This window comes from Schistocerca nitens, chromosome 8 (assembly GCF_023898315.1).
Source record: "Schistocerca nitens isolate TAMUIC-IGC-003100 chromosome 8, iqSchNite1.1, whole genome shotgun sequence".
In the NCBI taxonomy this organism is placed as follows: domain Eukaryota; kingdom Metazoa; phylum Arthropoda; class Insecta; order Orthoptera; family Acrididae; genus Schistocerca; species Schistocerca nitens.
This window is the reverse complement of record NC_064621.1, coordinates 265,337,102-265,360,943: the sequence shown is the minus strand read 5'-3', so window position 1 is coordinate 265,360,943 and position 23,842 is coordinate 265,337,102.

Below are 23,842 nucleotides of genomic sequence, written 5' to 3'. Positions count from 1 at the left end.
AGGGAGAAGATACACAGATGAGTCAAAACATAATGACAACCAACCTAATAGTATGTTTGGAACCAAAATACAGCAACAGTTCTGTGGACAAGCATTTGATAAGAGCTCTGTAGACATTCGAAGATATGCAATACCAGATGTCTATACACAGGTGACGTTCTACCCATGCTTTAAGGTCCAGTGATCTGTGGCGATGGTGAGGCGTGAAACAGCATCCCAATTTTTTTCCATTAAGTTCAGATCTGGCGAATTTGGTGGTTAAGGCACCAACGCGGGATCACTATGCTGTTCCTCAAATCATTCTACCACGATTCTATCCGCTGGGGAAGATATCAGGCATGAAGGAATGTGGGCAGTTCACAATTATGTTCACTTAGTACACAGCTGCTGTGGTGTCTTCGAACCCACTACACCCCAAGTGTATGTAGCCTGTTTGTATGTTGGCAAAGCTATAGACTGTGTTAATACTGCTGACAGCGCTCTGCGCCCTCGGCAAGAGATTCTGCGGCTGGACGGACTAGCAGTTAGCGAGTGGATAAGGAAGTGTATGGAAAGGTTTTTGTTAATGGAGACTCCGTGTTGGTAGGACGTGCATTGTAAAGTGAGACGCAAGGAAATGTAGGATGATGAATGTTTGGTTGGTAATGTTTTTGCGGTGCAATCATAATGATCCAGAGCACAATGCAGTCTTAACATGATTTCGTTGGGTCAAAACGTGATCACGTCTGGGTCTTCTGCTGCTGAGTCTCAAGTTCAACAACAAGTTTAGACCGGTGTACTGCAAATCATATGTGGCTGCAGGAGCGCTGTACTCACAGATAGCAGCCCGTCCTGCTTTACAGAATGGTCATATCTCATACCACCTCGTGAGGAGGCATCGACAACTCACACCATGTTGCCTACTCGTGGTTTCACAATCCTTCAACTATTTTCCGTAGACACGACAGTAGCACGTGGAAAGCTGACAAGTTTTTGCGTTCCAGAGATGCTTGTTCCCAGGCATTTGGCCATGACAGCCTTGTGTGTGTGTGTTTGTGTGTGTGTGTATGTGTGTGTGTGTGTGTGTTTGTGTGTGTGTGTGTGTGTGTGTACAGATTACTATACTTTGATAATTTCGTAACTACCTACGAATTATTGTCAACAAAATGGAAAATCTGTACCAATTTTCGTATTGATAGGCGTTAGACTCAGTGAGGCTCAGTGACATGGAAGAAGGTGTTAACACCAATATGTAATAACAAGAACTTGCGCTTTTGGTGCAGTGGGACACATCCTCAGCAAGCACAGACTACAGGTGATTTTTGGTCCTCCACCGAACCCAACGTGACCCTCTAATTCTGCTAAAGATTCTTTGATTCCCCGGAAGGATGGGATTTATCTTATCCGCTGTTAATGTGGCCTCTCATACATGGCAAAGATGTTTCGTAGAGTCCACAAAAGATATACAGAATACAGCAGGTAGCACCGCCCCTTACAAAAAAAATGGTTCTAATGGCTCTGAGCAATATGGGACTCAACTGCTGTGGTCATAAGTCCCCTAGAACTTAGAACTACTTAAACCTAACTAACCTAAGGACAGCACACAACACCCAGCCATCACGAGGCAGAGAAAATCCCTGACCCCGCCGGGAATCGAACCCGGGAACCCGGGCGTGGGAAGCGAGAACGCTACCGCACGACCACGAGATGCGGGCCGGCCCCTTACAACCAAACACTGTACTGACATTGGTCACTCTATGTTGCACGAAAACGTTGATAATTTAGGATTTATATCATCCTTCTGGCACTCGGCGGTGAAAGAGGCAATTGAAATTCGCTTGGCGACAAATTTTATCAGTATAGACAGCGGCTTCGGCTTGGACAAGTCATTGAATCCGACACTATCTCTGATAACTTACATAGACGTCTCCACAGTGCTGCTCAGAGTGATACATCGACATCCAAGCGTGGATCTACTGCGCAGCCGCAGATATAATTCGGTGACAATATACTTTTTTGACGCTGGCCTACATCTCTGGCAATGGCGCGATCCACGAGTTTAAAATGGCAGAGCGTCAGTGTTTCGGTTCACTCTGGAGATGGCTGAACGATATACAGCCGAAAGAGAATAAGATGATGATTTTTTCCTGCTGCACATCCGAAATTTTATTGAGGAATGACTACATAGGCCGTCAGATCACTCCCCCCCCCCCCTCCTTGTTAGGCACACGTCTTTAGACCGCTTTAGATGACAGGGCGGTCATATGCCTCTTCACCGCTGTCGTACCTCACGGCAATGTAGTGATTTGTACGTCTCAGTCGACTGTAGGGAATCAGCATAATAAGATGTGTCGGCATGGAGACGTGATAGGTCGTAAAATGAAACGTACCCAAGGCTAGCCTCACACTATGTCATTGGTAATCGATTCCAAATACGACGTAATTTGCTTTGTCACTGAATATAGGTCCATCACAAAGTTTCTGAGAGAGAAAGGAAAGGAAACTTTATAGAACGGACATTTGGAAGAGGATACCTCGCTAAACGACATTACCCCTACCGCCATGCAGATCTGCACGTCTAATAAAGTGGGATGTACCAGACATGAGGAGTGTAACATGCTCACACGAGTTACCATTTTGCCACTTAAAATGATGCAAGGGCTCTACTGAACCGACGGCAGAATGACGCGACGAACAAGCAGCTTGTTGAGGGTGCAGGACAGGTCTGATCGGAGGTTACACTGTGATGTTTTGCGGATGTTTTTCGTATCTTTTCCTGGATCTAAGAAATGACATTATTGTGAAAGTGAACCAGGATGATTATTTCAATGTTGCTTCTTCTTCTAAGAGTAGAAGAGTCTTGTTCACAGGAGAGCTCTCTAATGTTCCTGATCTAACGAAGGTTAGAGTACCTTATCGCACCTCCGCTCGAAAGTTATGTCATCCGATACTAATCCCCCAGAAAATAACAGGGATGATTTGGTGCAGCGGTTGAAAAGTAGCAGTCAACATCGCACCCATTCATAGTTATCCACTATTGATCACTGCGCGGTTGGAGAAAATTGTGATGCCTCTTCCGCGACGAATTGAAGCCATTATCAGGCCTAGACAGTTACGGTATATATACAGGGTAAAAAGTATTTAAACCGACATACTATGCGAGGTTGTAGGGGACATCAATACAAATATTTTTCCCTAATGTCATTTTTTCCTGTGAGGAATATTTAAACCGGTAGAGGAAGATTTCCCTGGCGGCAAATTAATTAAATCAACAAACACTTTTCCATTTTTTTATGACCAAGAGACAACACATTAACATAACCCAATTTCAATTTCATTAGATTTTCAAAAATGCCTCCATTGACACGTAAACAAACATTACACCGTTGGATCATGTTCTGTCTGACACGGGCAAAAACCCCAGCAGCATCCTGAATTGTTCCTGCTACTGCTACTATACAGGCAAACAGATGCTCTTCTGATGCAACAGAAGTTGCGTAAACAAGATTGTGCATCTCTCACCACACAAAAAAGTCCAGAGGGGACATATCTGGGTATCGAGCAGTCCTTGGCACAGGACCACCTCTGCCAAACCACGTTTCTGGGAACCGTCGGTCCAGAAATCGACGCACACGATGAGTGAAATGTGCCGGCACCCCGTCGTGTTGGAACCACATACGTTGTCTTGTAGGGAGCGGGACGCCTTTCAGCAATTCTGGCAATGGTCTGGTGAGAAAATTGTAATAGTGCCAGCCATTTAATGGCCTAGGTAGCAGATACGGCCCAATTAAACAGTCGCCAACAACAGCAACCCACACATTAACGAAGAACAGCACTTGATGAGTACTAGTAACTGTGGCATGTGGGTTATCCTCATCCCAAACATGCGAATTGTGCATGTTGAAGACTCCATCACGCCCGAACGTTGTTTCATTGGTAAACAACACAGAAGATGGAAATGTAGGATGCATTTCACACTGTTCCAGGTACCACTACGAAAATTGTGCTCTGGGTGGATAATCAACTGATTCGAGGTTGTGGACACGCTATAAATGAAATGGAAGTAACAATTGCTCTCAAAAGACTGTTCTTACATTCGTCTGATTCGTCCCCATGTTGCGTGCAATTGCACGAGTGCTGATTGATGGATACCGCTCCACTTGCTGCAAGATAGCTTCCTCAAATTGCAGCGTTCTTACCGTTCGACGGTGTCCCTGTCCAGGTAATCTGCTAAATGACCCGGTCTCAAGCAGACGTTGGTACACAGCAGCAAAGGTCGTATGATGCGGGATACGGTGATTAGGATAATGTTGATAAACCCGCTGTGCAGCTCGTCTGTTGTGGTGCGCTACGTAGTACGCACCAACCATATCAGTGTACTCCCTCCAGGTGTATCGCTCCAATAGTAAACAGAGACAAAGCTCTACTACACTGGTGGACTGCAATTGCTTACAACTGAAGAGCGTAATACGCTCCATAAAATGGCTCAAATGGCTCTGAGAACTATGGAACTTAACATCTGTGGTCATCAGTCCCCTAGAACTTAGAACTACTTAAACCTAACTAACCTAAGGACATCACACACATCCATGCCCGAGGCAGGATTCGAATCTGCGACCGTAGCGGTCACGCGGTTCCAGACTGAAGCGCCTAGAACCGCACGGCCATTACGGCCGGCAAGACGCCCTCTAACAACAGAAGATTGCAATACGGCCTCTAACAACTGTAGAGCGTAATACAGCCTCCATCGGTTTAAATAATCCTCCTAGGAAGAAATGCCATTAGGGAAAAATATTTGTTTTGATGTCCCCTAAAACCTCCGAGAGTTTGTCGGTTTAAATACTTTTCACCCTGTATGTATGTGGGCTCTAACAAGGGCAGATTCCAGTGGTAAAGTGTAGATGGGCTAGATCTATTTCAGGATGAAGGTAGGTAGGAGCTATCACATGTGAGAAAGGTTCCATTAACGCTGGAAATAAATTCAATAAACAGGGAACACATGTCAGACGCAGTAAGCTTATTTCATAGAAGTATTAAGGGAGACAAAGGGAAAGCACCATGAAAATGTATCTGTACAGAGTCAGCCATTCATCGATTGCTAGGTGCAGGTGTGACAGGCAACCGTTTCGACACCATGAGCTGAGTGGCTCTGTGTCGCTGAACCAGCGCCTTCTGGCCACATTCGGTGATGGATGCCTGTGCCCCCAGCCACTTGCAATCAAAGACCGGCTGTGTCTGTGCATGCAGCTACACTTTAGAAGTGCCCAACAAAGATGTGCGGGTGGCACAGAGGTTGTCGCCGAACTGGGGGTACCTTACTGGAACCCTTTTCCGTCTGATCCTCACATATGTCAATGTCGCGTAACCCCCCCTCCCCCCCCCCCACACACACACTCTCCTCCTCCCCGTGACCACGTCAGGAGTGCGCGAAACAGGAGGGCTATAGACCAGTGCAAAAATGCATGCCACGTAACACTCCGAAGGACTGCAAATACGTTCAAAGGGGTTGCAGACCCACGCTCTTCTTAGAGTACGAGAGCCCATGACCAAAACAATGTCTTAAGTTTTATGGCCAAAACTGTATAAAATCGTTAAAAAATTATGCTGAACCCGACTAGGTGAGCAGTAACGGTCAGAAACGCCACAGCACCACGGGGATCCATTTCTGATATAAAAAAAATGAGGCTGATGGTAATGTCACACTAAGTCTGATATTAAAAACGTACGTAGATACTGTGATATTATTACGAATATGTTTCTTTCCAGACAACACGTACGTAACATTTGACCTGAGCGCATTTTAAAAATGTTGACAAAGGTCCGACTTCGAGACTCGGTCCGCCATACAGATTTAACTAGCGGGGGAAGTTTCTTTCTCCTAATTTCTTTCTGCGCAATAAGTTTAAAAAATCCTTCAGTATGTTGGTTTAGAGTGATCTCTGTATTAATAATATCAGAATTTGAGCATTCCACCTTATCCATTTGCTTGCTAGTCATTCATACGTCTCAATACAGTCTTGTAATGAGTTTTGAGTATCGAAATGTTGCCTGGTAAGTAAGGTGTTGCATTCATTTCTCTGATTTTTTTTTTGTGTCTGAGTAACTTATTTTATCAAGGCCAACAGTTTTCACACGTTACACTTTGTTACCGATAGGTAAAATTTATTAACATCTTCAAAACGGTTTCAGAGCAGGAGGTACTCATATTTCCTTTTGAAAAATAATTTATGTACGTTAATTGGCCAAATTCTACTAGTAATACTTTCAGATGATTTCCTAAGAACGTCGTTCTATTGCTCATCGCATGGCGAACTGTTGTTTTTCGACACCGAAACGTGTGGGAGTAAATGTCCCGCGGGAAGGATTGGTTTTATGCCTTTTATGCCATTGCCTGAAGCCTTCTCTGAAACAGAGTTAAAACATTTAAATGAATTGGAAAATGAGGTAAATGGAAACAGAATTCTAGGTAAGAGAAATGCAAGGCTGCATAATTTCCAGTGGATTACTCTTCATCAAATTTTTGCCCCGTTTTTGATTGTCGTTTTATGCTTAAGTTATTATTAAAATCTGCAGAAAATTTGTGCTGTCCTGACTGAAAGTGAAGAAGGATTACATGACCCGCTGAATGAAATGAACAGTCTGAGTACAGAATATTGACTGAGAGTAAATCGAAGAAAGACGAAAGTAATGAGAAGCAGCAGAACTAAGAACTGCGAGAAACGTTAATGTAGAATTGATGATTACGAAGTAGACGAAGTTAAGGAATTAAACTACCTAGGCAGCAAAATAACCAATGACGGATGGAGCAATGAGAATATCTAAAGCAGACTAGCTTTGGTAAAAAGGACACTCCTGGCCAAAAGAAGTGTAATAGCATCAAACATAGGCCTTTTATTGAGGAAGAAATTTCTGAGGATGTACATTTGGTGCACAGCATCCTATGGTAGTGAAACATGGACTGTGCCAAAATCGGAACTGGAGGGAATCGAAGAATTTGAGATGTGATGATACAGAGACGAATGTTGAAAATTAGGTGGACTGATAAGGTGTGGAATGAGGAGGTGCTGCGCAGAATCACAGAGGAAAGGAATATATGGAAAACACCGTCAAGCAGAAGGGACAGGATGATAGTACATATGCTAAGAAACCAGGGAATTACTTCCAAGATTCTGCCGGAATCTGTAGAGTGCAAAAACTCTAGAGGATGACAAAGATTGGAATACATCCAAAAAATAACTGAGGACCTAGGTTACAAATGCTGCTATGAGATGAAGAGGTTTTTCACAGGAGATGAATTCGAAGCGGACCGAATCAAACCAGTCAAAAGACTGATGACACACACACACGAAAAGAGAAATGTTGAACTCCACAGGCACAGAGGTTGGACGATGTCAGGTTGAAACGTCCCCTTAGAAAAATTATACATGACTGCCTAAACTGACACACAATACTTTTTTAGAGCAACGCAATCTGACTTTCAATAATCCCTACAAAAGAATGGCCCTGACTAACATTAACCTATACGTTTCACAAAAATCGAACTACTGCAATACAGCGAGCGCCACTACTGCCAGCTAAATAAAAGATTCAAACTACTGAAGGCACCAACTACTGATAGGTATAGTTAGCAAATGAAGATTTTGATAGAGAACAAGCAATGTATTTACCTTAATAGTGTTCAAAAGTCATAATATATATAGCAGTTCATGGCATCCCTTTTTACAAATGTACTGTTTCTAGTGGACACACGTCCAGATCACCCACTCTCAAAAATCCGCCATCTCACTTCTCCACATCCACCACTGCTGGCGGCTCACCTCCAACTGCGCAACGCTACGCGCTGTTAACAGCCAACAGCCCAACACAACAATAGCGAATATTACAACAATGCCACCCAGCCACAGACTGCACACAGCACAGCCAGTGATTTTCATACAGTGCGCTACGTGGCGTTACCAATATAAAAACCTAAACAGCCTACTTTAATAGCCCCCATGCTCCCAACAAAAATTTTTACAAATTGATTAGGGCAGTGGCCAATACAGATTTGAGAAAAATTTTAATAATCGTAATTACAATAACAAAGAAATCAAATGCACACACTTATTGATACAATGTTGGTCAAAAGATAAAATTTTCTCACAGTCCATAAGGACAGTCCTGATCATTCATCATAATAGTAATTACAGTTTTTTTTCAGTGCTGACTCTTGACATGCAGACAGGTAATGGGCCACAACAGACCAAACCCACAGCAGTCAGTCGAAGTTTTTAATAATATTGGTAGGTAGGTCATCACAGAGCAGACCCACTGTAGTCCTGGTAGAGATTATGGTACTGGTGGGCCACCAGAGGTGCAGACCCACTGCAGTCCTTGTAGAAAGATCGGTATTGGTGGGCCATCAAAGGTGGAGACCCACTTCAGACCTTGTAGAGACGGCCAGCAGCCATCTGTTGCGACTGTGCAGGTGCACAATCACCATCGAAGAGTCTTGTACTATATAGCAAGTCCATAAACCACCACTTGTGCACTCACATACTTTTTGAAATTGTCCTTAGAACCAGCAATGCTGTTAACCAGTCCCTTGCTGAATTACCAACACACGTGCAAACACTAACAGGCCCAACTTCTCACATATTGTGCACATACTATGACCAACGGAAACGTGTGCACTGAAATGAATGCTTACAAGTTACTTAATTTGCTGAACTGGTGTCCATTACAATTTTATAACATGAGAATACAATTACAAAGATACAGAAAACACCATTAAAACATAATAATGCAGATAGCATTTATAGTAATACAGGCTTTACAAAAGAACAGAAATAAACATATACATCAGTGTTACAGGAATTATGACATAAGTAAATATATAAAATAAAGAGAATAGTTTTCGAAACACTAATTTCACATATGAGAATTGAAACAGAACAGAATAAATAATGTCTAAACATGTCTACAAAGTAAATAACATATTATTAGAAAAATTCTACAACATAACGCTTATTAGCTAAACACATAAAGACAGGAAAAATACAAATACACAAGGGTACACAAACACATAGGGGGATAACACAAAAGGAAAAGACAGGGTTCTTTTTCAGTGTAACATTTGGTACTGCAGAATTTTGCAAACAAAACTTTTTTTTCTTGGAGATCTCCCTTCGTTCATCATTATTCCCAAAAAGTCCTATCTATACCTGCTTTCTCTACTTTTTTCGTGTAACTTCTCAATGCATTTCTTCCAATTCATTGCAACTCATTCTCTTATATAGTCTACCCCCTATTAAGCTAACTTAAATCTACTGAGCTTAGATATATGTACTAAGGGTGAGGCAATGCAGCAGTACAAAACAATTAACACAAACAGCAATGACAAAAAAATGCAGATTTGAAAAGCAAGCGGCAGTATATCTAAATTAGCAAAGCAAATGCAGTATTACAACTAATATAAGACTATGTGCAGCAACAAGAAAAATAAATCAGTAGTAAAACTGGCTTGACAGAGTAATACAAAGTGAAATTTAGTAGCACTCTGCCTGGCAAACAGCAGCAGAAAATGCAATAACTTATATCTCAACATGACAAAGCTCAAGCAGAAAAAATATTACACTAAGGATGGCCATGTCTAATACCTATGTCACATCTTAACATTAGAGTGATGCATCACTGTAACTTACTCTAGCAGACAAGTTACCAAGTCACTGACAAAAATTATGAATGCAATTCCTGTCAAGTGGAAATGTCTTTTGTGCTCCCTCGTTTTTTTGGAAGTAGATCATAAAATTATTACTTACTGGATCTGTAGGCATAAAATATCTATATTAGTACATCTATTAAATTTTATTTTAACCAATGCTGCAGTGCAGCTAGAAACTAGATATTAAATGAAATGAGCAAATATATAAAAAGCAATGTGTGAAACGTCATTCACTAGGAGAATGGCGTCTCCAAAGGCAGTAAAAAATCTCTGAACTAAAAGACAATAGACGTAAAAATGTTTCTCATCATTTCATTAGGCAATTTAATAAATATCATAAATTAAGAGCTCCACAGTGTAATCATATGTTTTCAAGTTTGGACGTGTCGTATTTGCGATGCTTTCTACAAAGAAATGTCAATAGCGAGGCACACTAATGACTTTTTTTTTTCAGGCAACTGTTGCGCAGCTGGGTGCTTACAGTGACCCACCTTCCATACCGAAATATTTACGACATCAGTTTCCGCTACAGTGACAGTTTGATACAAATAAAATTTCACAGGTCGAAATATTTGCGTTACAAATCTATAGAAACAAAATCCTATAAATATAACAGTGTCCAAAAAATTTTCGTCGGCATTGTAATGCATTTACTCATTTACACACATTTCATAACTCTTAAAGTACGATTCTTGGTTTCCAACATCCTTTTTCACAAGTCAGAGTCCCTAACCACCACTCATTATTCATTACCTTATTACACATATACATATTCGTCGACACTTCTTTAATATTTCATCATAATAAATACGTAGCATAATCAAATTCCTCATATAGCATCAGCTTATTGATCATAAACATACTTCAACAGCATAATACACATTGTCATCGTAATAATAATATCATAAAAACTCTGCCAAATTTCGAAAACATCGTAGCTTTCTGCAATAATTTCAAAACCTAAAAAAATTCTCTGCTCATTTCAATTGTGCCATCTACCTCAATCGTACTTTAAAAATCGTGATCCCATACCAAATATAGCATTCAAAGCTCTCATAGTATCACAATGGTTCCGAAAGTAATGTGAACAGTTCACAAAGTACAGACAAAATACAATTTCATAACTGTGAAGTTATCCATCTGTGTAATTACGTAAACATCTGTCACTGACATAGTAAAAAAAAAGTTTGTCTCTCTCAGTTAAGTGATCACATAGCTGTGTAATTTATGTGTTAGAGAAATATGGTACAGATGTGTAAAGTTGTATAAGCAAATACCATATTGGCTAGGGCTCCTTGTGCTTGCCAAACACATGGTACACAAAGTAGACGTGTACCCCCGTGAGGATTAATGTAATTATACCCTCAGGTGTTACAGATTACTGCAATGGAATGAAATGTATCACGGAAAACTTTCTTTGTAATTCAAAAATCTTTAAAAATAAATGGTTTAAGTACAAAATTAATCACTCAAATGCGTGTCCTGTAGCGCTAAATGTGCGTCTTGCTGTAAGATAATTCTGTGGAAGTGTCATAGTTATCGTCCTCTGTAAGCAAAGTTCTGCTAAAGTCAATGTACTTACCTCATCATAAACAAAAGTGAAATGCTTTGCGTATAGATATCATAGTTATTACGTACCTTACTGTGATCAAGAAAGTACTATAATGTAACGTATTGTTGAGCTAGGAAAAAGGCTGTCTCATTGTAGCTATACCACAAAAGTTACTACTAAAACATGTTTTACTTTCCAGTGACTAGTAACGTGAAGTGAAAAGTATTATGGAAGATTATCTCTCAATAAACGGTTTTACAAATGAAATGTGGTGCAATCTTTTTCCCTTTCTAGTACGCAGAGTTTCAACTTGAACGCAATTATCATGCGGTATACGTCTGGAAAGAATACTGGAATTTTTCTCAAGGTTAGCTTATATTATTTTTCTGAAGCCCAGCCAGCGCACGTGGCTCCCTTGCGTGCGAGTCATTGTCTGTTACCTTTGTTGGCGCTCGTCGTTATTGGGATTAGCAGACCTAATTTCCACAAATTCACCTTGCCTACAGGGCCCTGCCCTGTTTGAATCCCGCCAGTTCTGATGATATTCTGGTCTGTCGTTACGATTATATCGTCTGTCGTCATGTCTTTAGGTTCCAGAGTTACTTTCTTGTCGGTCACGTGATGGAGAATTTCTCCCTGAATCGTAACTGCGTGATGGACCGTTGCGCCTAAAGTTATCCTGTCTCCCTTGATAATAATAATTTTGGTTCCCATATTGTCTGTTTCTCTGATTGTCTCTGTGATAGTCACTAGCGCAGAGAGGTGATCTTTCCCTGTAATTATTACTACTCTGCCAACGGTTGTCATATGGGTGGTGTCTGCTCTGGTCACGATTGGTGTTGTGAGAATAGCCTTGTCGTGTCCAGTTATTATTTCTTTCATCGCGAAACTGTGACAGATGTGACCTGTAATTGTTGTGTTCTTGTTTTCGCGTCCCGCAATTGTCGGTGTCAATTTACAGTTCTTGTAAGAGTCCCTGAAAAGCTTCAATGTCGTCTTTGCAACGTCCTGCCAAAATAATATGTCGTAAATGTTCAGGCAATTTGATTAAGCAAATGCGGATGAGTTCTGAGGGGCTCTATGGGTTTGACAGGTGCTGATTCCTGTGCAACATTTCTTCAAAATATTTCACAAGACTGGAAAAATTCAGATTGTTCGAAATGTTTCATCATTATGATGCTATGTTTCACTCGATCTTGTGTAGCTTGAGACCAGTATGCTGAGAGGAAGGCATGATAAAATTCTCCTTCACTGTGGCAATCGTGAATGACCGACCGCATTCTTACAGCTGATTCATTCTCTAAATAGCCACACATAAATTCTAATCTGTGCTGTAATGACTAGTTGGGAGGAAAACAATGAGAGAATTGATGAAGCCACGCTTGTGGAATATTGTCGTTGCCGGAATTCTTAAATGTTTTGAATTTACGTGTAGTAATGAACAGCTTATAGTCAAAATCATCATGTCGGCGAATATTACAACAATGCCACCCAGCCACAGACTGCACACAGCACAGCCAGTGATTTTCATACAGTGCGCTACGTGGCGTTACCAATATAAAAACCTAAACAGCCTCCTTACAAGGTAAGCCGATTTCTAACAATTGTCTTTTGATCTTACGACCCCAGTTCCGAAGCTGTCCAGAGTTTTCCACATGCGCCTTTCTTCAGTGAAACCAGCAGCTGCATTTTCCGATAATATCGTCAAATGGTGTTCTGTTCTCGTCCTCTAAATGTATAGTCGAGAACACATATATCGCGTCTGTTGGCTTTACGAAACTTTTCCTCGTCGTCAGTCGTGAAGGAGGAGGATGTTGCACCTGCAATGATTGTTTATCGAAGATACATAATTTGCACCTTTCTCTGCCAGCAGCTATCCGACGCATGACATCAGGAGGGGCGCTTCCATATACACACATCAAAAAAAGTTTTGCATCACCTAGGTTCCGAGAGTTCCGGGACCTGCGCGGAAAAACATAAACATAATGTCCACCGTTTTTACTGCTCATGAAAACCACACATTTCATGTTGTACCACCATACAGCGAGACTCTCAGACGTGGTAGTCCAGATTCCTATACACACCGGTACCTCTAATACCCAGTAGCACATCCTTTTGATTCATGCATGCCTGTATTCCTCATGTCATACTATCCACAAGTTTATCAAGCCCCTGTTGGTCCAGATTGTCCCACTCCTCAACGGCGATTTGGCGTAGATCCCTCAGAGTGTTCGATGGGTTACCGCATCCATAAACAGCCATTTTAATCCATCCCAGGCATGTTCGATAGGGTTCATGTCTGGAGAACATGCTGGACACTCTAGTCGAGCGATGTCGTTATCCTGAAGGAAGTCATTCACAAGATGTGCACGATGGGGGTGCGAACTGTCGTCCATGAAGACGAATGCCTCGCCAATATGCTGCCGATATGGTTGCACTATCGGTCGGCATTCACGTATCTCACAGCCATTACGGTGCATTCCATGACCACCAGCGGCGTACGTCGGCCCCACATAATGCCACCCCAAAACAGCATGGAATCTCAACCTTGCTGCACTCGCTGGACAAGATGTCTAAGGCGTTGAGCCTGTCTGGGTTGCCTCCAAACACGTCTCCGACGACGCCAATCCTGAGCGGTCAATTCGGCATGTTGTTGCGCCCTGCGCCCATCCGTACCACTCTGAATGGTGTTGTGGTTGCAAATAGAGCCCTGGCCACGGACGTCGGGTGTGAAGCTGCGCATCATGCAGCCTATTGCGTGCAGTTTGTGTCTTAACACGACGTCCTGTGGCTGCACGAAAAGTAATATTCAACATGGTGGCGTTGCTGTCAGGGTTGCTCCGAGCCATAATCCGTAGGCAGCGATCATGCACTGCAGTAGGAGCCCTTGGGTGGCCTGAGCGAGGCACGTCATCGGCAGTTCCTGTCTCTCTGTATCTCCTGCATGTCCGAACAACATCGCTTTGGTTCACTCCGAGACGCCTGGATACTTCCCTTGTTGAGAGCGCTTCCTGGCACAAAGTAACAATGGGGATACGATCGAACCGCGGTGTTGGCCGTCTAGGGATGGTTGAGCTACAGACAACACGAGCCGTGTACCTCCTTCCGGGTGGATTGACTGGAAGTGATCGGCTGTCGAAGCCCCTCCGTCTGATAGGTACTGCTTTGGGTTGGTTTAGTGACGTCTCTGAACCGTCACAGCGACAGTCAGCGTCTATCTTCAGTTCTGGGAACAGGGGTGATGCAAAACTTTTCTTGACGTGCGCAAATGGTTGAGGTTGTTGCACTACGTATCTTTCAGACATTCAGTTATTACTCTGCACGTATCATTAAGAGCTACATCCACATGTTTAGAGTGGGCAAATTTATACCGAACGGGGTTAGTGTATTCACCTGTAATGTAACCCAAAGGTGAAGCTGTAGTTTTACAATTAAAACATGTCTGTGAGACAACAGCCGCGCAAGAGTATGATTTGTATAATACAGCAATCCAGTTGTAACAAGATTTTGCTTTAACGTGGCTTCCATATAAACTACCGACGCCTTGTTCAGAAAAGCCAAACAATTACGATACCTAAAAGGATTGAAAAGCGATTAACATAGAGAAAAACCAAGAACAGATAGATATTATCCCCAACAGATTTATGAGGAGACTGTATTCCCATGTAGAAACAGATGAACAGAGTTACGATAAACATGCTCTCGCCATATAAAATATTTCATAAGTACATAATACTTAAATCATAATCGGTGGGCTTTATAGTCTGTTCACTTCATTCAGTTCAACACCCCCCCCCACCCCCCACCCCGTCGCCCCCCCCCCACCTTAAAACATATAAAAGTTATGAAACTGAAACTGTCTTAAAATTTATAGTTTTAATTATTTTTACTGCCACATCCCAGGATGTTCCCGTAACTTTTGCGCAATATATTGTTATTTACAGTCAACTTTAATTTTACGTTGAGTCAGCGCTGTTTGAAGTTCGTGTATGGTTAACTGTAACCCCAAGGTATTTTGGCTGGAAACTACGTTCCACCTGCAATCCTCTCTTAGTCACTCGAAGTTTTCCTCAAATGGAATTCGTACCCTTGTGTTTTGCTGCTATTTGATTTTAAGAATTCTTTCAGTATTATTTCTCTTCTTCCTCTAAAGCATCGCTAAGATTTAGTACCAACTGTCCAAAGGTGTCACTCAGGGAACAAAGGGCTAGATCATCAGCATGGATGAAACTTCATGTGGCGTTAGGCGGGGGTTAGTGGTTGATACAAATATTAAATAAAAGAGGCGCCGAAAAAAACTGCCCCGGGATCACCAGTTCGTTTGTATCCTCCATCGACGACGCTGACGTTGAAACTTTGAGTTCTGAAGGAGATTTAAATTAGTCGTTTGAGTTATTTTGTACGTTTTGTGCAGGAAAATTTGCTGGGTGATCGTATAGTAAGCTGCTGTTAGGTCTATATATGCTATCTACGTCGCCTTTCTTGTCTCAAAGCCTCTTCAGCAAGCTGGCTTTGATATAATACCTGTGCTGTACAGTCATTACCGGTATCAGTCCAACGTGCTGTAGGATTAAGAGGGGTTCAGTTGCTTTAAAGGGTCAGTTACGGATCATTCATTAAAAGATATAAGATGACGTAGAAGACAGATTGTTCCGTAACTCCTTGGATCATCAGCTTGCTCGTCTAGTTTCAGAATGGCGACTTCACGAGACTTCCTCTTTAACTTCAGGAGCCTAAAATTACTGAAAATGTTGTTGAAGAAGCTTAGGAGCCATTCATGTGTACTGGGACAAAAATGTTTTATTTTTTTGACTCTTAGATCATCTAACCTGGCAGTTTTACCGACATTAGCAATTGACATTGCCTTATCAGCTATGAATGCGGCAGCCTGATTTATTAGGCGGAGTACTTACAATTTGATCAGCAGAAAATTTGGCATATACAGATCTCTAAATCGTATCATTATTTAATCTTCTCCACAGTCTCTATGCTTTTTGATTGCTTACGGATTGCGAGCGTGGTTTAGGGGGCCGGCACGGTAGCTCAGCGTGTTCGGTCAGAGGGTTAGCCGCCCTCTGCAATTAAAAAATATTGAGTAAATGGATCGACGAAGAACTTGAATGGGTGTCGTGGGACATCCACCCTGAACAAATACAACCAACAATAACGAACAAAATGAGATCTCAATTTTTTAAGAAAAAAGGAGGTAGCGTCTTTGATTAGTAATCAAAACCTCCTTGTCCCGGGTTCTAAAGCCGTCACCGCTTAAATTTTGATTAATAATCAACATCGGCGGCCGAAGACTTCCGGCATCAGAAGTCATCCGCATTCTAACAACGGAGTTGTCAAAGAGAGCGGAGGAACGGACAGAGGTTCAGGGCACTCTCTTGTCCTTGGGGTGGGAAATTGTCCCTAAAGGAAGAAGAATCAGCAACGATCAACGGCATGAGGTTGTAGAAGGCATAGAAAACATTGCACTAAAGACACATAATTTGTATTTACAGGACATATGGCCTGTAATCGAAAAATTGTCATAATGATCTCTCCATTGGCAGTGCTTCTGGAATAGTCCCCACTGGGAACTCCGGGACTGTCAAAGCGGAGGTGGCCATGAGAAAAAGACTGAATAATCAACGAAAGGTTAACATTCTAAGAGACGGGGCGTGAAATGTCAGAAGCTTGAAGGTGGCAGAGAAGCTAGAAAATCAGAAAAGGGACATGCAAAGGCACAACTTACAGGGTGATCAAAAATTCAGCATAAATTTGAAAACTTAATAAACGACAATAATGTAGATAGAGAGGTAAAAATTGACACACATGCTTGGAATGACATGGGGTTTTATTAGAACAGGATGGCGCTCCACCCCATATTGCTAGACGCGTGAAAGATCTCTTGTGCGCGTCGTTTGGTGATGATCGTGTGCTCAGCCGCCACTTTCGTCATTCTTGGCCTCCCAGTTCCCCAGACCTCAGTCCATGCGATTATTGGCTTTGGGGTTACCTGAAGTCGCAAGTGTATCGTGATCAACCGACATCTCTAGGGATGCTGAATGACAACATCCGACGCCAATGCCTCACCATAACTCCGGACATGCTTTACAGTGCTGTTCACAACATTATTCCTCGACTACAGCTATTGTTGAGGAATGATGGTGGACGTATTGAGCATTTCCTGTAAGGAACATTATCTTCGCTTTGTCTTACTTTGTTATGCTAATTATTGCTATTCTGATCAGATCAAGCGCCATCTGTCGGACATTTATTGGACGTTTGTATGTTTTTTTTTGTTTGTTCTAATAAAACCCCATGTCATTCCAAGTATGTGTGTGAATTTGTACTTCTCTATCTACATTATTCCGTGATTTATTCAGTTTTCAAATTTATACTGACTTTTTGATCACCCAGTAGATATAGTAGGTGTCGGTCAGGTGAAATGAAAAGAAGCCAAGGATTTCTGGTCAGATGAGAAAACGGTAATATCAACAGCAGCAGGAAATGGTATAATGGTGGTAGGACTCGTTATGAATAAGAAGGTAAGTCAGAGAGTGTGTTATTGTTCAGTGATAGGGTAGTTCTTATAAGAATCGACAGCAAACCAATACCGACAACGGTAGTTAAGGTATATTTGCCGACGTCGGAAGTTGAAGATGGGAGACAAAAACTATATGATAAAATCCAAAAGCCACGAGGGCCTGGAATGCAGTTGTAGGAGAAGGAGTAGAAGAAAAGGGGCTCCGAACAAGGAATGAGAGAGGAGAAAAACTAATTGAATACTGTAATAAACTTCAGCTAGTAATAGCGCACATCCTGTTCAAGAATGAAAAGTGAAGGAGGTATACTTGAAAAAGGTCGGGAGAGATTGGAAGATTTCAGTTACATAACGTCATGTCAGAGATTTCGAACACAGAACACGAATGACTCAGTCAATGAAAGAGACATTCCAGTGAGCGCCCAACATAACCTGTAGCGTCCCTGACAAATAACAACCGACAGAACTTATTACGATAGCACCAATCAATAACATCCCAAATAAGACTAAAATATCTGAGCAGGCATCTCCTGACAATAACGTTTCAGGAACAAGAACTTGTAGCAGACATTTCAGGATTCCAACAAAAGGCCGTTCCCCTAGGAAAGATAAGAAGCGAGGACTTGTGCAGCAAGACGTTCACGAAACTGCTCCGCTAGTACGTGCAAAGACCGAACAAGTAGCCACTAAAGTCAGTGAAGTATCTGTGAGAACCTCAGTCCAACATCTACCAGTATCTGCCGCCAACAGTGTATCTACCCCTTTAAATTAAGCCGAATTGTTAGTGCAGTCAATAACAAGGATGCAGAAGAGGTCTCTCGCACCTTTGTAGAAAGTGGAAACAAAGCTACCACTTAACTGAACTGAGCGAACTAACCTACTGAGAACGAAGAGATGAACGAAATACCGGCACCCACTAATGACACAAAGATTCACTCTAATGGATAAGATAATCTGATGTGGTTGCACAATTGTTAGTAATGGGCACACTTAAATCCTTAACACTTAAGACCGCTCTTGAAGTCAAACCGAATAGCAACCTTCAATATAAATAGTATTCTACGTTCACTAAAGTTACATAGCCTGAAAGACTTTTAATACGCTACCGATTTCGACTATGCCTTACTTCAAGAAATAAAAGACAGTGAATCAAATTACATAAGTGAGAATAATACTATTTTTAACTCGGGACACGATTGTGAACTGGGGACGGCAATAGCCACAAAAGAAGGAACTATAATTAAAAAGACGCTCTCCCTAACGATAGAAGTATTGCTTGCACATTCCATAACTCAACGATCATTAATAAATAAGGGCCGTCAGGATGTAGCAATCGACACACCAGAGCTGAGTTTTTCAAACATAAAATTGTTCCCCTATTCGGTGTGTGCCATGGCATTGTATTTGGGGGAGACTTTAAGGGTGTGAATCGGCAGGTGGCTGATTTTGGAGTGGAAAGGTATCGAGAGCACAAAATAAAGGGATCTTGTGCAGCAGTTTCCTAAAAGAAACAATTAAACGCTTTTATAGCCGCAGGAAATATAGAATGACAAATAAGCCACCGAGCACGGTGAAACTGGAAATGAAACGTAGCAGTCCTACAAGATGCCGAAAGCCCCGAGCATTTTAGCAGTACATGAGAGGAATGAGAGTGGAAGTTTACTTCTTATAACTCTGCTTTGGCATGGTGGCTTCAGTATGCCAAACCGAATTTAAGAAAAGTGTTATTGGACTATTCCTGCGCAACAAATTTTTGGCATAAGAAAATTGTTGCATTTTATTGCTAGTGTTTGCGAAACATCCATAAACTAGATACATCAGCGATCGGCAACTGCGTCCAGATCAAGAAAATAAAATCGAAAATCGTGGCTCTGAAGCGCGAGCAATTAGAGGGACAGAAAGTTCGATCGAGAAGGTAGGACACAGTTTTTGGCGAATGAACTCCAATTTTTCATGCTGCTCGCAAAAGGAAGTGGGGCAAAGGGAAACATCTGACGATGTTAAAATAAATGATGGAACTGTCTGAACAATCCAAAATGAAATTAAAAAAGGGGTATACAGAAACTTTGCACAAGAACGTCCCGCAGTGCTATTGAAAGTGTGCACGGGTAGAACTGTTACTTAATCTTCAAGAGAAAAGTAGTGTTACAGCATCGGAAATTCTCACAGAGGAAATTACTGGAGATGATCTACATGCCGCCATAGTGCATAGTCCGAAAGATAAAGCGGCTGGGCCATATGGCATACCTGCAGACTTCTACATGATCTTCCAAGCGCAACTGACATCTAAGTTATTACATGTGTATAACGAACTTATGAATCCTGCCTTCGAAATCCCAAAAGATTTCATGAAAGGAACGGTCGTGCTCTTCCCTAAGAAAAACCGTAAACACGACCCCTCACACTGCTTAACAATGATTACAAAATAATAACCCTTATTCTGGCACGCTAATACACGAGGTCACCAGATCCTACCAAACTAGTAAAGGCAAGGACAATATAGCTACAGCAAACTTTCTTGGTGACACATGACAAAGAGAGGTGGCGCAGTGGTTAGCACAATGGACGACGGTTCAAACCCGCGTCCGCCCGTCCTGACTTACATTTCCCGTGATTTCCCTAAATAGCTTCTGGCAAATGCCTGGATGGTACCTTTGAAAGGACGCTTCCGCCTTCTTCCCCATCCTTTTCTAATCCAATATGACCGATGACCTCGCTGTTTGGTCCCCTCCCCCTAAGAAAAAACCAACCAACATAGATGTCATTAGATTTTGAAAACTCATTTGACTTGTATTTAGGTGATTATAAGGCCAACGGGCTTCCCACTACGATCTATCAACTTGATACGTGGAATTCCACCGAGCCGATCATCAAGAATTATAATCAATGGTCAGTTGTCGAGGAGTTTCGAGTGCAGTATATGGCTGCTTAATGTCGATGGCCTTATTTGCCATCGTTGTTGAACCTCTGCTTGTCACTTTGCCTCGAAAGTTTCGAAGACCATACATACAATGCCAGAACATTGTTTGCAAGGACAGGCCGACGATTCAGGTCTCGTATTAACAAATGAAGTTGACATGCAGATTGCACTACAAATTACTATATGCAGATAGCAACTGGCTTCAAGTGCAAAACTGAACAAGACGAAATCATGTACAACGAACGTCGGTCGAGGGCTTCCCACACAAAACACTGGAGAAATAAATGTGGTCTCTCACTTGCAAACATTAGTCATCGAATATAGATGTAACATAAAAGACCCTACCAACTTCAAGAAAATGTTTGCGAGAATACTTGCTGCAGTCCAAGCACATAACATGCGGAAGCTGGACGAGGTTCAGTGAGTAGGACTTCCAGTTACACAAATGATATACAGACTGCACTGTGTGGACCACGTTTTGCCATTAGGAAAGGATGGGAGACCATAATAATGTCGACATTAGGACACTACGTAAGACGTAGCAATATATTCAAAGTGAAATTTGACAGTATATCCAGGCAGCAAATGTTATCTTATACCACACCACTGTCAGTTTTGAATAGCATGGTTCGCATGTATGTAACACCTTCAAGCTGTGGAAAAAGTAGCTCCATACTTTAATATCACATTTACTGAATGAGATCATTCACATTAATCTGAACCCGCCCACAGATGTGCAGCACATTCAGAACGGACTTTATTATTTTAAGCAATATCTCCATAGTAAAAGAATGACTAAAGTGAAAGACATATACTGGATAATTACAATTAAAGTCCAGCTAATCAAGGTGTTCAGTGTGGACTGTAATTATTGTATGTCAGATTACCTTAGTAGGTATGTTAAAGAGTTAATGAGTAACTTATCTAAACTGGAAAATATTAGTTCTAGTTTTGGCCACCAGATGCAAATCTGGCCTTGTATATTGTTTGTATGACGGCATGACACTCACTCTGTCATTTGGAAAGCCATTACATGAGTTAACAGTATAGCTGCCGAGAATAGAGACCGTGCGTTGCTAGTGTAACTGGTTTCTGTGAACTGCAGCAATTACAATCCTGCATTGAGAGAGTACTGCCCAGTGAAAAGTCTTTAGAGAGGCTTGATGCCATTAAACAGTCTAAACAAGATGATAATGAAATTTGAAAACACAAGTGAGTCTGATGTGCTAGCTTAAAGGTGAAGGCTTCCTGTCCCGTTGCAAGTTATTGAAGAGATTGCTGTTGTAACTGATCATGCAGCAATTGCCCCGGTTTATGCTAGTTCTTTTTCTGTGTAAAGAGAATTGTCCATCCCACGGTGAACGTTACGGAATGTTTGCAGTCTGGTTCACGTACAAGATTCGGACAGTGCAGCAACTGAAATCTCATGATTCCTGCCGCCGTTGGAAAAGCAGCTGCCAGCAGCAAGTCGTATACTCCAAGCTTACTTATTTGTTAGATAGTTTAATTCTTAATTTCTTTGCGTGTTTTTAGGTACTTGCATTGTTTAATACATAAATTTCGGGCGTATTATAGTATTAGAGAGTTGTAGCATCGCGCTTTAGTGTTTACTTCTTAGATTCTTACTTAAATTGCATGTGAGTTTCGTACAGGAGGTGTAATTTCGAGTTTTTGTTACTGGAATCGTAAATTCAGGCATATTGTAGAGCAGTCGTTAGGCAGTTGTACAGGTTAGTTCATACATTCTTTGCGTGTTTCCCTTCTGGTATCTAGGCACGGACTTGTATTCAGTAACTGTTGTTCAACATCGATTAGAATGGGCAGGGACTGTGATTGACGTGTTCGGATAAGGGCTGAGTTGGAATCTCTTCGCTCACAGCTGCAAGCTGCGCTGACTTCGGTCGCGCAGCTTGAGACTGTTGCCAATGGGCACCACTGTGGGGAGCCGGACTTGGGTATCACGGGGATGTCAACCTCGTCCCGTCTGTCCCCAGATCGGTCTGCCGCTGTGGTTGCCCCGGTTGCTGCCCGCAGTGGGGCTGAGCCCTCGCCTGTGGGCCGGCCGCGGTGGTCTCGCGGTTCTAGGGCGCAGTCCGGAACCGAGCGACTGCTACGGTAGCAGGTTCGAATCCTGCCTCGGGCATGGATGTGTGTGATGTCCTTAGGTTAGTTAGGTTTAAGTAGTTCTAAGTTCTAGGGGACTGATGACCACAGCAGTTGAGTCCCATAGTGCTCAGAGCCATTTGAACCAACCTCGCCTGTTGTTGACTGGCAGGTCGTTCCAAGGCGTGGCAGGCAGCGAAAGCCGTCCCCGGAGGCTGATCAGAAAGCCTCCCCGGTGCGTCTGACAAGCAGGTTTCAGGTACTGTCTCTGGCTGAGGCAGATGAAGCTGCCTGCCCTGTTTCAGAGGATGATTCTCCAATCGCAGAGGGTGGGCTTATTGATAGTTGGGAGCTCCAGTGTTAGGCGCGTAATGGGGCCCCTTAGGGATATGGCGGCTAAGGAGGGGAAGAAATCCAGTGTGCACGCCGTGTGCATTCCGGGTGGAGTCATTCCTGATGGGGAAAGGGTCCTTCCGGATGCACAGGGTGCAGCCAGCTGCAGGTGGTGGCACATGTCGGCACTAATGACGTGTGTCGCTTTGGATCTGAGGAAATTCTCTCTGGATTCCAGCGGCTATCTGATTTGGTGAAGGCTGCCGGTCTTGCTTACGAGATGAAGGCAGAGCTCACCATCTACAGCATCGTTGACAGAACCGACTGTGGACCTTTGGTGCAGAGCCGGGTGGATTCAGAGGCTCAGACGGTTTTGCGACCGTGTTGGCTGCAAATTCCTTGACTTGCGCCATAGGGTGGGGGGTGGGGGGTGGGGTTTCGGGTTCCGCTGTATAGGTCAGGAGTTCACTACACTCAGCTGGCGGCTACACGGGTAGCGGAGGCTGTGTGGCGTGGACTGGGCGGTTTTTTAGGTTAGAAGACCTCGGGAAAGTACGGGGTGGGCTGCAATCTCAAAGGGTGCATGGCAAATACAGGACATGCTTGGATCAAGGAACAGTCGGAATTTTAGTTGTAAATTGTTGTAGTTGTGCTGGGAAAGTCACTGAGTTTCAAGCGCTAATAGAAAGCACAGAAGCTGAAATAGTTATAGGTACAGAAAGC